This window comes from Talpa europaea (assembly GCF_964194135.1).
Source record: "Talpa europaea genome assembly, chromosome: 3".
NCBI lineage: Eukaryota > Metazoa > Chordata > Mammalia > Eulipotyphla > Talpidae > Talpa > Talpa europaea.
In genome coordinates this window covers 25,900,946-25,917,553 of record NC_140069.1, presented here as the reverse complement: position 1 = coordinate 25,917,553, position 16,608 = coordinate 25,900,946, and positions in this window count along the sequence as shown.

Genomic DNA, 16,608 nt, shown 5'->3' with positions numbered 1-16,608 from the left:
GATGACCCTGGTCAGCAGCAGGGAATGGGATGGAGACAGAGGAGACACTCCCTTCCTACAGCCCCTCTCAGCACCAGGAGCATGGATGTCCTTGACTCCCACCCTGGGAAAGGTGAGACACAGGTGCTGCTCTCTGCCTGTGCCTGAGCCTATGATCCAAGTTTTGTGTATGCGTGCCTGAGAACGGGAATATATATTTTTTTAATTTTATTTTTTGCATACAAGAACTGGGGTGTAGGCTAGAGGTACAGTGGGGGGGCTGAGAGGATTCACCAGAGACAGAGTAGGGAGCAGAACAAGCAGATCCACTGAAATACACTGTTGAGGGGAGCAGCGGATGAGATAGGAGAGGTCTGCTGTGCCATGGGGGTTTGGCTCACTGGCCAGGGATTGAAGTCAGACCTTAGTGGTGATAGTGCTGAGACTTAACCCTTAGGCCACCAGCAAGGCCCTAGAAATGTTCATGAAGGATGTGCCCAGATGATTTCTCCCGAGTAGCAGAATAATAGTGAAATTTATTTTCTTCTTTTGCTTTCTGCTTATTTATACTTTCTAATTATTAAGTAGTTAATATGTATAATGTTGTATGTATTATAATAAGAATAAAGACATATTTTGTTTTTGTTCTTTTTTAAGATTTATTTATTTATGCATGCAAGAGTTGGGATATAGGCCAGAAGTGCAGGGGGTAGTGGGTGAAGGGATTCACCAGAGACAGAGTGGGGAGCAGAACAGGTGGATCCACTGAAATCCACTAATGAGGGGAGCAGCAGGCGAGTCAGGAGAGGGTTGGGGAGCGAACTAGTGCTGCAGTGGCTGTGGATAGCTTCATAGTGCTGAGACTTAACCCCTTGCGCCATCAGGGAGGCCCTTAAGACATATTTTGAAGGCCATATTCACTGATACTTGGCATTTATTGATAAAAATAACTGTTTCTATTCCTTCTCAAGCAAGAGGAATGATATGTAAAATCTGTGATTGTGACCAGTCAGGAATTCACCATGAGGCTGAGATCAGGAGTCATTCTCCTAGCTAGTGAGCCTAGATGATATCTCAAAGCGGCAATGCAATCATAGATCATTATATAATGTCATTTAATTCCTTATAGGAATAATTGTGGATAAGACTATCTTAATTTTATGGATAAAAAACTGAAGGCACTATGTACTATGCTGATGAAGAAGAAGTTGGGAATTGGAGATTGTGCTAGGGTTCTCAGTCTCAGCCTTACTGACATTTGGGGTCAGATGATTCTTTGTTGTGGGACTATCTTGTGCATTGTAGGTTCATTATCAGCATCTCTGGTTTCTACCCACCAGATACCCATAGCATCCTTCTCCCACAGATCATGATAATCAAAAATGTCTCCAGGCATTGTTAACTGTTCTCTTGTTGAGAACCACTGGTCTAGTGTATTTTAATTTTAACTCTGAACATTAAACTCTGAGTATTCAAGATATAATCCTCAAACCATTTTCAAAACTTCATCTTCACGGGGCTTAGTTCTTTAACTAAATCCTTAATAAATGTTGATGATGAAAACAGACATAATTCCATAATGCAAGGAATATGTTTTTGATAAGCTTTCTCCTATCTTTTGAATTATTTCCACCTTAATGTGGATCAAATAGGATAAGCATTTTTAAGCCTTTACATCCATAAGTCAATCGGTTGACCATAAAATCTGTACCAATTTAGATTTCCACTAGCAGTGTAGGAGAATGTTTTACCACAGTCTCACCAGAATTTACTATTATGTATATATTTCTATCTTTGCTAATACAAGTTCCTATTCATATTTATTTTTACTTATTGTTTATATTATTTGTACTTTTGAACACTAGTAAAAGTGACTGTTTTCCCATGTTTTTTAGCCAGTAGTATTTCTTCTTTTCTTAATTGTTTGTGTGTTTTGGCCCATTTGTAAATTGGGGTCTTAGTATTGTTTTAGTAACTTGGATAACACAAATTCCTACAAACAACAACCAAAAAAGCACATGTAAAGCATTTGAGCTTAGACTGTATTAAAGATCTGGGCAGATGGCAAAGGATCTATATCACAGCAATTGAAACAATCTCCAATGGTATATTCTAAAACTGCTAGTTTTACAAATTTATCATGTTGCTTTCCTTTTTCTCCTTTATCTTCCCTTCACTCCCCTAAGCCTTCCTTCACACCTTCTTGCCCCAATTTCTGTTCCTTTCAATCTATATGGGGAAACTAGTTTAGTTATATCTTTGTGGGTTTTTTTTCTCCATTTGTCCAAGCTCTAAGCTTATTTCCTGCTCCATCAGTTTGTTCCTTAACCTGTACGGGAAACTAGTTATGTCTTTGGTTTCTTTGTCTTCATTCGTGGAAGCTTAGTTTATCTTTTGCTCCATTTAGTTTATCAAGGTATTGTCCAATATAAGAACATTTCTGAGGAAGAAGACCAACTCTCAAGATATTTTTAATATTATAAGTGGGCAAAATTGATTTTGATTTCTATTACACTGCTAATTTCAAATACTTTCTCCACTTTAATTACAACAACTCTCTTTTCTTTGAAAAAAAGTGTAAAGAAGACAAATCTATGTATTTTTTTCAGTGCTTTAAGCTTAAAAGGTGCTTGCAGATGGGGAATAATCAGAAAGTTGGAAATGGAGGCAAAGGTGTAGCATGCTTAAATATATATACTTAAATATCAGGTATACACAGTAAATTAAGCTTACTGTCTAGTCTATTAGGAACAATTAGAAAGCAATCATGCCTTGCTTATATTAAACATATATGCTAGATTTTAAAAACTGATACATATTAGGCCTACTAATAATTAGAGCTAACATTTATTGAGTGCTACTTAATACTCTGTTTAGTGTAATGGGGTTTAAGATATTGGAAAATATGGCCAGAGGTTGGCGTACTTGAGTATAAAAATTAAGAAACCTTGATGAGAATTCTGCTTCAGGGTCACATATAAACATAACAAGTAGGTTTCAAATGCAGATCTTATGTTTGTACTGTCCAAAGAAGTTGCCACTAGTCTTATATGGCTACTTGAATTTTATTAAAATTTTAAATTCAGTTCTTCAATTACACGAGACACATTTCAAGTGGTCAGTAGCCACAGGAAGCTATTTTTTTTCAGCGGTACCATACGGTGGTATAGAACACTTCCATCATTGAAAATGATTTTATTGGATTACATGAATATAACCCCCAAAACTGTCTTTAGACCCATTATATAATGCCAAATAAAGCCTTTGAAATTCCTGACAAGTTTCCAAAGCTGTTTTAAATAGAGCCGATTGTCGGAATTGCCTGAACTTCATCCAAAATTGGTGAAAAGCTACAGTTTGGGGTAATTTGGTTGGTTGTTACTTTCTGTCAATACTGAAGAACTAAGAAACTCCGTGGTGAATTTCTGCAGGGAAAGATCAGCAGAAAAGGATAGGTCAGAAAACCTGGATCCTATAATACATAGTAATGATGGTGGCCACTTACTGGATGGTTCCTATACGTACTTCATCTAATCCTCACAATATCTCTATAAGGTATGTACTATGAATACATTTGACAGACGAAGAAGCTGAAATTTAAAGGCCAAAGGTGACAACTAGTAAGTCATGGAGCCAGGATTTAAAATTGGACATGTCTAGTTACTCTCGTGCTAAAAAGCTGTGACCTCTGGGGTCAGCATTTTCCTCCTCTGTAAATCTAAAAGGGTTAAATTAGAAAACCACAAACCTCTCAACTGTTTCTAAATTTGTTCTAAAGTAGAATACCACTTATCTTCCCAAATCAATGAAATACGCAGGGCTCAAAAGAGTGGCTGTTCTCCCCACCTATCCCTGCCAACACCCCCCCCCCCCAAGACTATACTTTCTCCTGTCCATGCCTCTGTCCAGAAACCCTCCTTGGTTTCCCATTATCTAATGTGATTTTGCTTTAGGACATCCTTTCCCCCCTAACAATTTCAGCTCTTCAAGATGTTTATCACACGCCACACATACCCCTGAACCAGGTAACATGCTCTCGTGACAAGAACTGCTTCGCTCTGGGGCATCATCCTGAACAAAAATTAGCAAACTGCCTAGTGCACAGTCAATGCCTCACGAACGCTTATGGAATCAACTTTCAGTGGGCTGGAAGGAAAGCATGAAATCAGCCAGGCGAACTGGGTAACAGGAGTGGCTGAAGAAACACCGAGTGTCCAGGAGCCTGTGCAGGGGCTGCCCACAAATTCCCACCCGTAGAAATCCGAAGCGGGATAACGTCAGGGCCGGCGGCCGCGGGGCAGCCCGGCCACGGGCAGAGGCGGAAGCCCACCCCGACCCCACACCCGGAACAGCGGCCTCGGGCCCTGACTCCCGGGTCTCCCGGCCTCCGGGAGTTCCCCGGCCCCGCCCCTCTTCAGAGGTCGCGCCGGCGGCGACGGCGGCTGCGGCTGCGCGGTGGCGCGCGCGTAGGCGGAGCGGCGCGCGCCCGGGTCAGCTGACTGCTCCGGCTGGCACGTGACTTGCTCCGTGGGCGCTGGGGTCGAGGAAGCCGTGAAGCCGGGGCTTGGGTCGGGAAGGGATGGAGCGCTGAGCCGTTAACGCCTGCCAGGCTGCCTGCCTCCGTACCTGGTACTGCTGCCGCTTCCTCGTTTAACACCTTCCTGGGTTAGTGAGCGATGGCTGCCCCCGATGGGGAGTCCGGCCAGGCCGAAGCTTGCGCTGCGGTCGCCGCCTGGGAGGGATGGGGGCGGGCGCGGGCGCCCAGGCCGTGGCGTTGGAGCTGGCTTGGATGTCTGTGTCTGGTTTTTCGTCGCAACCTTGGGCCTAGGGTTTGTCTCTCAGGAAGAGGAAGGAGGGGAACAGAATGGGCCGTAGGGGGTACTCAATGGCAGAGGCAGAAAGGTAAAGCATAGTGAGTCTGGGACCTTTCTCCTTGGATCGGGTTGGGGTCGCCGCGAACCCACACTCCCTGATTGAGGGGGATGAAAGGTAACAGAGTGGCCCAGGTGAGGATCTGGGTCTTGTGTAAGGTCACAGCGATCGCAGAAGACTTCACTGGGGGTTCGCGCTTGTGAGTAGGATATTGGCAGTTTAAAGGGTCGAGGAGCCTTTCACTGCAGGGAGGGGACTCTCACGGAGGATGCAGGGTCCTTGTAGACCCAGGAAAGAAGCCAGAGAGCTCAAACCATTTTTATTAGAATGGGGAAAGGGTAAGCAGGAAACCCCTGAAAAGGAACATAAGTCACATAAGGCAAATTGAATCATCGAAGAAGCAGTGGAGTAAAAGGGAAGCTAATACTCTTTTCACAGGGAAAATCTGGCTTGTTAGGGAAAAATAAACTATTTCTGTGAGAATTCGGTACTTAGCACCACTCAGATAGTGGAGGAGTGGGGTGTTAACAGCCTTAGAATTTAGTACCTGTGTTGGAGAGAGAAGTTACACACACACCACATTGAAGTACTATGAAATTACATGTAATTATCAAAAAGCAAGTGCTAAGTGTTTTGGAGCAGAGACAGATATATGGAGTAGTGCTATTAAGAAGTATCTTTAGGAAAGATAAAAAGTGGGTCTTGGCAATTCAGTGGGATATGAAGAGGTGCAGAGAAATGGGGAGAACTTTCTAGACAGGGAAAACTACAGGATGTGAAGGCCTGAAAATGAGGGAAAAGTGCTTACAGAAGAGTTAAAATTCCAGATTGTGGGGGATTTGAATTGTGAAGTGGGAAATAAAGTTGGGGATAGGTAATGAAGACTTTGAAATATTCGTTTACTTACTCATTTAATTAAAATGTATTGAGCTGTATGCCAGCTAGTAGGCTGTTAGCAGGGTTTAGCAGACACAGTTTAAGCAGAGGAGATGCAATTTAGTAAATAATCATGTAAGTGTGAAATGTGCTTTGAAGGGTAACGGTTGTGAAAGAGTTCACCAGGAACCTGCCTTTACAGAAGGTTCAAAGAGTACTTTTTAGAGGATATACTTTTTTTTTTTTAAAGATTTATTTATGCATACAAGAACTGGGGTACGGGCCAGGGGCGTGGGGGGGGGGTGAGAGGATTCACTAGAGACGGAGTGGGGAACTGAACAGGCAGACTGACCGAAATACACTGTTGAGGGGAGCAGCAGGCAAGACAGGAGAGGTCTGCTGCGCCATGTGGGTTGCTCCCTAGTCTGCCGGGGATGGAATTCGTGCTGCCGAGGCTGCGGAGAGCTTCATAGTGCTGTGCTTAACCCTGTGCACCACTAGGGAGGCCCCTAGAGGATGTAATTTTTAACTGACTTCTGAAAAGAGGCTACAAGGATGTGTAAGTGAAATTATTCTAGGAAAGAGTATATGTCAGTGCCCTGAGATAGGAGAAGGAATAATGTGTGTGAGAAGCGAGAGGCCAGCTAGCATGGCCAAAGCTGGTGGGGCCCAATTCAGAGGGCAGGTGGGGAATTCCTACCAGGGCTTTTATCCTAAAAGCATAGGCAGAAGGAAGATAGAGGCAGTAGGGTGAGTCAGAAGTTACAAGTGAGTCTGATTTTTGAGAAGATAATTTTGTGGAGAATGTGGAGGGTGGCAAAAGTAAAGGAGGACCTCAGGGACATAGCTCTAATACCACCAGTTGTTTGGAATTGGACAGCCTCTGGAGGATTCGAAAGCCAGATATCTTATTACCCCACTAAGGAATTGAGGAGAATGGGACCTAAGAACTTGAGGAAGGGTGAAGAATGCTTAGATTCTGTTTGCACTCTTCACGAAGGGTAGTTATATCTACTCTCTACCCTCCCTGCAAGCCATCCTGAAGTACACTGAGATTGAATCATTTTGGAGTTGATGGGAAGCAAAAATTTGTTTTGGCCTTCCAAACTTATTCTTTGGTAAAGTCATCTATTCCAGAATACCTTTTATTAACTATAGTTAATCACTGGGAGGACTCAGTTGCCTTTTGTGTTTATCTTGTCCTCCAAGGTATTTGAGAGAAGGTAGGTGAAAATACTATTTATTACACAGGAATCAATCTATCAATAGACCCTTGGAACTAGAAACAGGAGTAAAATGATTGGTCTAAACTGGGTAGAACTTCCCTTTTCACTGATGACATTTAGTTCCTGCTGATTGCCTTTGTGGTACCTAACATAATCCTTTCTAGAGAGGAAAGTGAATTTCTTGAAGTGTAATCTTTGAGCTTGGCTCTTCTGATGAAGTTTTTCTGGGAGAACAGCTTCATTGGATTTGGTCATGGTGGTCAGTGCTTTAAACAGTACTTTTTGTAAGCCTTAGTAAAACTATTCAATTTATAGTGCAGATGGAGGAGATAATGAGAAATAAGGTGAGCTGAAAGTGCTCAGGTTGTAAATCATGGTTCTTTGGCAACAGGCAAGTCTTAAATTGTGTTCAAGATCGGGAGCCCGTGTTGTGTCACAGAAGTCTCAGATCTTTTTCTCTCTTGGTATACCTAGCAGGGACCAGATAAAATCTAAAGAAACAGTACTCAGCATCTGACTCCAGTAAATGCTGAGAACTAGGTGCCTAGTGTAATTTGACTTTTAAAACTGAGCAGGAAATACTCGTTTTTACTTTTTGTCATATTAATGTTAGCATCCTAGTTATGTTAGTCCTTACCACCTAAAAATATAGGAAAACCCCAAAATTGGATTTGTGATTATTTCCATAACTCTGAAATAATTAACTCTGGCCAAAGAGCAAAATGGAATGCCAAAATAAACCTTTGCCAAAGTATCTCTTCATAGTCCACCAGTCTCAAAGTAACCAGTCTTCCTTTTGAACTTGAATTTGCTTAGGGTAGCTACAGTTTTGATAAGTACCTCTCAGTTAAATTTTGTTCTTATCTGTATTCTTACCTAGCTGCAGTAGTAAATCTTTTTCACATGTTGGTTGTGGAATTTTATATAGTTTTAGTTACAAACTAGTTCTTATTAAATTCCCTTTTCATCTTTTTCTTTTCTTTTCTTTTTTTTAAGACAGTGGAAACCATTAGTATAGTGCCCTTGGAAAGATAGTTCAGGCAATGACCAAGGAGTCTAAAGTTTCCTACTAATACTGGTAATTCTTTGAAGTAGAAATTTCAAAGTATATTCTTGACAATGAAAATTCTTTTCCAGTGGGAAATCTACTTGTGACATTATATCACTCCGCAAATCTACTATACATTTGGTGAGTTCAAAAAGGAACCCGCTAACAAGGGAGTATTGGTGGAGGGAGGTTAAGTGAACCCTGTGCACTTATGGAAGTGTGAAAATGTTATATGGATATGTAAATGACTGACAAATTTATTTTTTAAAAAATGTCAGGTGGGCAGAGGAAAGGTGCTTTGGTTACATTCAGGATAAAATATGGAGGCCTAGCTCTATGTCTAAAATGAGGTGGATGTATATTTGAAAGTAAAATGCCAGGTAGATGCAAAAACTGTCTAAAGTAAGAGATTGTTGTATCTTTGAATCAATGAATAGGAAGTGATTTTAAATTAAACTGATTAATAGATGGTTAACTTTACCATGTAAATGGCTTTTTTTTTTTTTTTTAATAACCAGCTTACTGTTTAGTGTTTCTGCAACAGTGCTACTGGGTATTTGGACAGGAACTTCCCCATTTTTCAACCCCCATCTGTCAAATGCTGATATCCTCCCATATCATAACAACTGATAATGTCCCCATACATTTCAAAACTGATCCTGGTTCCGTCATTTATGTGTTAAGTGGATATTGGAGTGCTTTTTAGACAGGCACTCTACTAGATGTTGGGGATATATAGAGGTTAGAGGTATTTTAATAAACTAACATCTAAAATATAGGTAATCTCTAGCTCTGTCACCTTGGGCAAGTAATTTCAGTATCTTATGTGTAGTGAGGGTGTTGATAACCTACTTTGAAGGAATTTATACAAAATTGCTTAGCATATTGAAGTGCTTATCCCTGGGCACAGCACATTGCACATTTTCAGTAAGTGATTGTTATTACCAGTAAATAGAACCTTAAGCTTAATCTTAAGCTTAAAGTAACTTGTTTTGAGGCTTTAACTTGCTAAATTTCAGGTTAGAGTGCATTGTGTTAGAGATATCAGTACCTTCTAGTGGACTGTGGTCGTGTGGTCCAGGATTTATTATAAAATACCAGCCCAAAAGAAAAGGGAAGTAGTATTTTGAGACCCAGGAGTGTAGATTCAGGGAATTCCCTGTCATGGGAAGAATTGTTTGCCTCTTGGGTCATTGCTGAATTCCCTGAGGCAAAGAGGAAATCTCTGGGAGTTGAGATGGTTCTAATGATTACTTTCATTAGTGGGGGTGTACAGTGCCCTCCTAATGTCTACTAACTCAACTAGCTCTACCAGAAATTACAAGAAAATTTCCAGCATTGTTTTATGCGCTGTTACTTCTCTATCCTCCCGATCCCCAACATATTTCCATTTTTTATGATAGTTTTCTGTGTAAAAGTAAGATCTGGCCTTTACAGATTTATTTCTAGACAATTGTGGAGTAGAAAGATGTTAATAGTTGATAAAATACATTTACTAAAGATTGAATTGTCTTTATTACTTATGTATATTTTGGCATGGTAATTTTTAATAGGATTATAGAACATTTATAAATATTGTTTCAATTCAAGACAAAACATACAAAAGTTAAGTTTTATTAAAAGAAGGTATATTTAATAGTTTTACTTTTCCTAAGAATCATGAAAATATCCTTGAAATGTAAAATCCCCCTTTAGTTATTAGAAACTTTTAAACAAGTTATCAAGAGCAAGCTTTCCCACAATACCAGTTAAGATGCATAGAAGAACTGGGATGTAGGCCAGAGGTGCAGGGGTGAGAGAATTCACCAGAGACAGAGTGGGGAGCAGAACAAGCAGATCCACTGAAATACACTGCTTAGGGGAGCAGTGGGCAAGACAGAAGAGGTCTGTAATATGTGGGGTAGCTCCCTGGCTGGGGGGTAGGGAGGACACAGCAGTGATAGGGTTGAGATTAAACCCCTATGCCTCCAGGGAGGCCCCTTGAAAGATAGAATTTTAACATTCAAAGAGGTAATATTTTCTTTGCTTTGTATTTGAATGGTGTTAACAGTTTCTGGGATAGGATATGACAACTTTTCTAAAGGAATGAATTGTGATAAATTGATCAGTTGATGATTGTATAATCAATCACACTGATCAGTATGACAGGAATGTTCTTTTTTAAAAATTTATTTATTTATATGTGTTTAACATCATTGTTCATTTTTTTTTTTTTTAAAGATTTATTTATTTATTTATGCAAGCACTGGGTACAGTCAGAAGCGCGGGAGGGCGAGAGAATTCACCAGAGCCAGAGCGGGGAGCAGAGCAGGCAGAAGGACCGAAGTACACTGCTGAGGGGAGCAGCGGGTGGCAGGAGAGGTCTGCGCGCCATGTGGGACCCTCCTCCGGTGGCCGGGGAGCAGCCGGGGATCGAACCGGCACTGCAGAGGCTGCGGGCAGCTTCGCAACCCAGCGCTCAACCGCTGCGCCACCGGGGAGGCCCTATCATTGTTCATTTTTGAACAGTGTTTGCTTTCTCCCCCCTCAGGTGTAGTCCCCATAGAATTTCCTCCACTAATTTACCCGTGCATCACCACAGCCCCTGTGCTCCTTCCTTCCTCCCTCCAATACCTCTCCCTGTCCCTCCCCTGCAAGATGTCTCTGGTTTATAATTGTCTGTCTGTTTTTGTTTTGTATTGTTATTATATTTTCCCCTGATGTCTTATTTGGTTCCCCTATATTCCTCCTGTAAGTGAAACCATCCGATATTTTTCTTTTTCCTTCTGGCTTATTTCACTGAGCATAATTCCTTCTAGCTCCATCCATGTTGCTGCGAATGGCATGAATTTATCTTTTTTGATTGCTGAATAGTATTCCGTTGTGTATATATACCACTGGGAAAAATCTTTGCACTCCATACAACTGATAAGGGACTGATCACAAAGATACACAGAGAACACACACAACTCAACAAAAACAAAGTAGACAGGAATGTTCTTAACCTTGCTTTTGGTGGTTACAGAGGTATGTGTGTTTGTTAAAACTTCATAAGATCAGATTGTACTCATATTGAGTGCATTTTAGTGTAAGTAAATTATATTTCAACAAAGTTGTTTTTTGAAAATACAGGGGAAGTTGAAGGGAAGCTAAGCAATTAAAAGACGGGTACTTTAACTTTGTCATCTCATTTAATCCACATAGTCACTTATTCATTCAAGAATATTCAATAAGTACTTTTTGTGGTTTTACATATCAACTTCTGTGTCAGGTACTGAGGACACATTTGTGAGCAGAAACTCTTGTGGTTTCTTCTTATGGATAGTTTATGTGACAGACATTAATGAAAAGTGTCCCTAAGAGAAATACTAAAAAGAAGGTGCTTAATATATGCTGTCATGATATATGACATGAGACATGTTATAATATTTGACATGTACTGCATGTACTTTCTGTGCCTTGGTTTCTTTGTAAGTAGTGCCTGTCTGATAGGGCTGCTTAGAAAGTACTAGATGAATTAACACATGTGAAGTGTTTTGCCTGGTCCTGGTAGGTACAAGTGCTCAATAAATATTGGCTACTGTCTTGCCATTTGCAGTTCTGATTGGCTAGTGGTTGCCAGAGTATATCTTATTACTTCAGGAAACACTGGCATAGGACTAGGTTTGGGGGAAGAGATTATGAGTTTTAACTAGAAGTGTTAGGGTGTTTGTGCTTTTAAGACATCCAAGTGGAGATACCATGTCATCAATTGTGGAGATGGTTGGGTGCAACTCTAGATGCAGCAGAGGAGCGTAGACTGGAGGTGAAATTTGGGGGAGTGTTCAGGAACTTGTCTGGAATCGCCTTGAGTGTAGGTCATGTCACCAGGAGAGAAACTGCACACGTTTATATACATCTCATGGAGGGACTTCAGTCTAGATCTGGGTCTTGAGGAACTCCATTTAATTGGTGTGCTTTTAAATTTCCTTTTGTTTAATATATGATTTGTTTATACATCCAAGAAGAAACAAGGGGAGGTAATTAGGGAGTCATTTGAAGAGGCCACAGGAGGGCACGTTCCAGGTTTTTAGTGAGATGATAATCAGCGGACGCCAATTTTGACTCTTTGTTTCTGTGCAACAGGAAAGTGTTTAGTAACATGGGTTTTCTTATCTGACCAAAAAAAGGATATCTGTTCCATCTGTAGAGATAAATTCATTTGGAATAGAGCTCAATTTCTTAACTTTTAAGGAGAATTTTTTTAATGTTACTTGTATAAATTAATAGTGCTTCCAGTGGAATTTGTTTAAAAACAGAGAAAATACAGATTTTGCAAAAGACTCATTGACGCTGTTCTCATGGGCAGTTCTTACATTTATCTTTAGGAACAACATAACTAGCTTGTCTTTCCCATCAGGCTCTTGTATTAATTTGACTAAGAATTAGAAGGGTTGACTCCATGACTTTACCTAAAAGTACAGATTGATTCTTTCTCAAGGCCTCTCTCTTATATTTCTGACTGTATTCATCCTTAAAACAACAAAAGACATAGTAACTTGCCCCTTTACCTATTTTTAATTTATAAGCTATTTTAAAATTAGGGTTTGTTTTCTGAAAGATTTTTAACTTAAAAAAGTATTTTTCTTGGCTGGCCCTTATTTTTCTCTAATCAGACTTTTTGATTGGTTCAGAGTCATGTTCTAATTATGTTTCATTCATTCATACAACAAGCATTTATTAAGTTCCTGTTGTTGGCTGGAATTGTGAATGCTAGATTTTAGGCCTTTAGGTCCTGACCATTCAAGATTTCTCAGTCAAATGGAGAAGAAAATATGTTATGAAAAACAAGGGAGGATAGTGTAAATGGTGCGTGATAGTGAGATTTATATGGTAGTAAGTTAACAGGACATTTCCTTGGGATGTAGGATGGGTTGAGCCAGTAGCTAATCTAATCTCATCACCTCAGGAAGGGAGATTGAATGGGAAGGAGATGTAGGTATATTGTTCCTTCCTTCCAGCAGCTTTGTGAAGAGACTTGTAGTATTCCACTTTACAGATGAGGCACCTAGTTAAGTGAGGGGATAGAGTCAGGGCTTGAAAGATTGTGAGATCCAAATTTTGTGCTCTTTCCTCTGTTACTGCCAGGTCTCTTGAATCTCTAATGTTTAAAAAAAAATGCTATTCTGATTGGAGGATTCATCATTCCTTCTAGGGGATGGGATAATTTTAGATGCTATTTACAAAATTGTGATGATGAGGAAAGAAAAGAAAAAGGAAATGGAGCACGATCCCACTATCTAGCCAAATTCACTGAGCTTGGAGCACCCTGAGCCTGGAACTAAACATAGGATATAGGGGATAAGGTTTTATGTGCATCTGTCTTCAAATAGGAGGGCTAAGGTGGACATGGCTGCAGAACACAGTAGAGAAAGAACGTGACTTAAACACAATAAGATTTGAGCCCCATCTACTGGGTATTTGACCTTGGGTAAATTACTGACCACATCAGTATTACTACCTTGTTCATTGTGGGCGTGAGAATTAAATAATATAATGCATGAGAAGTATGTAGCACAGAACTATGCACAGAAGCAACTTTTCCTCCGTTTCTCCAAACATTTAGGTTCTAAAGAGGGCTCAGTTAAAAAAGAGAGCTTTCTATAATTTTCCTGGTCATTTCTGGATGCTAGTTTTGTTTATAGAATTATCATGACATTATTTCATTTGATCCTGATGAAAGCTCAGGGAAGTAAATCGGGCAGGTATTTATAAATGAGAAAAATGGGATTCTCTTTCTTATTTCTTCAAATAGTTTGGAAAACTGTCAAATGAAAAAGATTTTCTAGAACTCTTAAGTGGTATGATAGTGACATCTACTGTAATAGCTCTTATTATTACAGTCTTTGAAGAAACTGCGGTTTAACTAATTTAACACTATCATCAGGAGGACCCTAATTGATTCCAGTCCCTACTTTTTTTGAGGGTGAGGTGGTATAAAAATATATCATCAACTATAGTTTGTTTAGCAGAGGTACTAATTATAACAAAACCTCAGTTTTCTGAAAGCTGTCATCACTTAAAAGATCTAGATTATTAAAAGTGGTTTAAAGATATTACTAGATTCTCTAATCAGCTGAGAAGTTTAGATTTCAAGGTAGTCTGGTGACTGGTATTTGGGCTTAAGAAAAAACTAGCTATGATAAGTGCAAGAACATTTGGTGGAGGAAATCAGAGCTGGGGAGTAGCCAAGGCTCAGGTGCCAAAGGAAAGTGAAAAAGTATCAAGTATGGGAGCAGCATTGGGGAGCTGACCCAGGTGACGTGGAGAATGACAGGAAGGCAGGAGGGAGACCTACAACATTTCATCAAAAATTATTCAAAAGAGCAACTACCTAAGATAAATTCTGGGGTTTGGTCAGGTACAACACAAGCTCCTGCCCTTGCAACATTATACAATTAAAATTACTTTATATTGACCCAAAAATACTTATTTCAGATAACTCAAAAACTTCTAAAAAGTTTGTGTTTAATAGATCATACTTGTTCATCAGAGGATATAAGCAGATTAGAAAGAATTTCTGCTAGGGTTAAAAAAGGGAAGTTGGATTTAGAGGATTAATTTGGTAACTAGACTCCTAATATTCTTTGAATATTCAAGGTTCATTTGAAAATGCACTAAAATTGTATTTTTTATACATTTTGTAAGTGTTTACAATAAAACAAATTATTTGAAATAGTTCCTTTTTATTATAAATGAATTACAATCTTATGTCTTTAATTAATTTTGAAATGTTTCCAAAATACAGAAAAAGTCCAACTATTTCATATGAAGACATCTATATCCTCACTACCTAGATGTAACAGGTATTAACATTTGTCATATTTGCCCCAGATATTTGTAAAAGAAAATACACAACTAAAGCTCCTTTCTCCTAGGCATGTTTTTATACTACCAGTAAGAGAATAGCAGTAAGTAAGATATATCATTGATGTGGGGGCGTCCATTGATAACTGCTTTGGAGAATAATTTGGCAAAACCCAGCAGAGTTGACAGTGGTCTGTCATTCTGCTGGGGTGAAGCAGCTGCATAACAAAGCACCCTAAAAGGTAGTGGTTTTAAACAGTGATTCCTTTTTGCTCCTGATTCTGTGGGTTGTCTTGGTGGCTCTTGTGCTTGGTTCACCTGGGTACATTGAAGGGGCTGCTTTTGACTGGCATGTTGACTGGGCCAAAAGTTCCAAGGTGGCCTTGTGTATGGCAGTTGATGCTGGTTGTCAACTGCAGTGTTGTCTTTTCTCTACCACATGACCACTTACCTTCCAGTGGACTCCACTGGCTTTGTTCCATGGCGGGGTGAGGGCAGCTGTCCAAGAATCAGAAGTGGACTTGCAGTGCCTCTTGGGACCGGGGCCCTGAACTCAGAGTGTGGTTTCTGTGTGGTTTTTTGTTTGTTTGTTTCTGTTAAAGCAAGTCACTGGACTCAAGCCAAGATTCAAAGTGAGGGGAAATAGACTTTTCTTTTTTCTTTTTTAATAAATTCCTATTTTTTTTAAAGATGTATTTATTTTTGCATAAAAGAGCTGGTGTACAGGCCAGAGATGTGGAGGGTGAGAGGATTTACCAGAGACAGAGTGGGGGACAGAACAGGCAGACTGACTGAAATACACTGCTGCAGGGAGCAATGGGCGAGTCAGGAGAGGTCAGCTGTGCCATGTGGGTTGCTCCCTGGCCGGCCGAGGATCAAACTTGTGCTGCAGAGGCTGCGGATTGCTTCATAGTGTGGTGCTTAACCCCTTGCGCCACCAGGGAGGCCCTAGGCTTTACTTTTCGATGGAAGGAGGAGCAGTCACATTGCATGGGAAATAAGGCCTGTGCCTGCATCTTTGAAGACAGCATGCCCACATTTTCATGCTCTGCAATTCATCCATTTTACTCTCCTGTCTTGCACAAACTCACAGAAAGAGATGTAATATACTGCATAATTGTTTATAACAATGAAAGTGTAAAACAATATAACTTTCCAGGGGAAAATGGGAAATAAATTTCAGTTTATTCATAGAATACATTTAGCAATGAAAATGAATGACCCTACATATGAATCACCTTGAATAATTCTAAAAATAGGTTGTTTAATGAAAAAATGAGGTTGGAAAGAGTATGAGTTAGTTTTAAATTTACCTTTTGAATTTTTCAGGTAGGCTCGTAAGATTTTTGTTTTTTAACTTCTGTTTTCAAATCAAAACTTACCTCTGGATGCCTTTATTAGAGTTTGGTCCTCTGAGAGGCTTTTATCTGAGTGGCCAATTACATCTGTACTATTATTTTCTGGCCAGACTGAGTGCTTTGTCTGGGGTCATTAACAACAGGCTGTACTTAGCTTGTTGACCACTGCAAGTGTAGCTCTTAGTGCAGTTTTATCAGAAATGTTGGTAAAAATCTAAGAGTACAATTTCTTGGGATATTTATTTAATACCACTGTCTGTATTTATACCAGCTTAACCTCTCTGAGTCTGTTTCTGTAAAATGCGGAAGATGATACATGCCTTGTAGAGATGTTGGGAGGATTGAGACAACAATGTAAAAACATTTAGAGCAGTCTCTGGTTTACGGTGGATGCTCTGAAAGGTTAGAAAAAGTACATAGAATG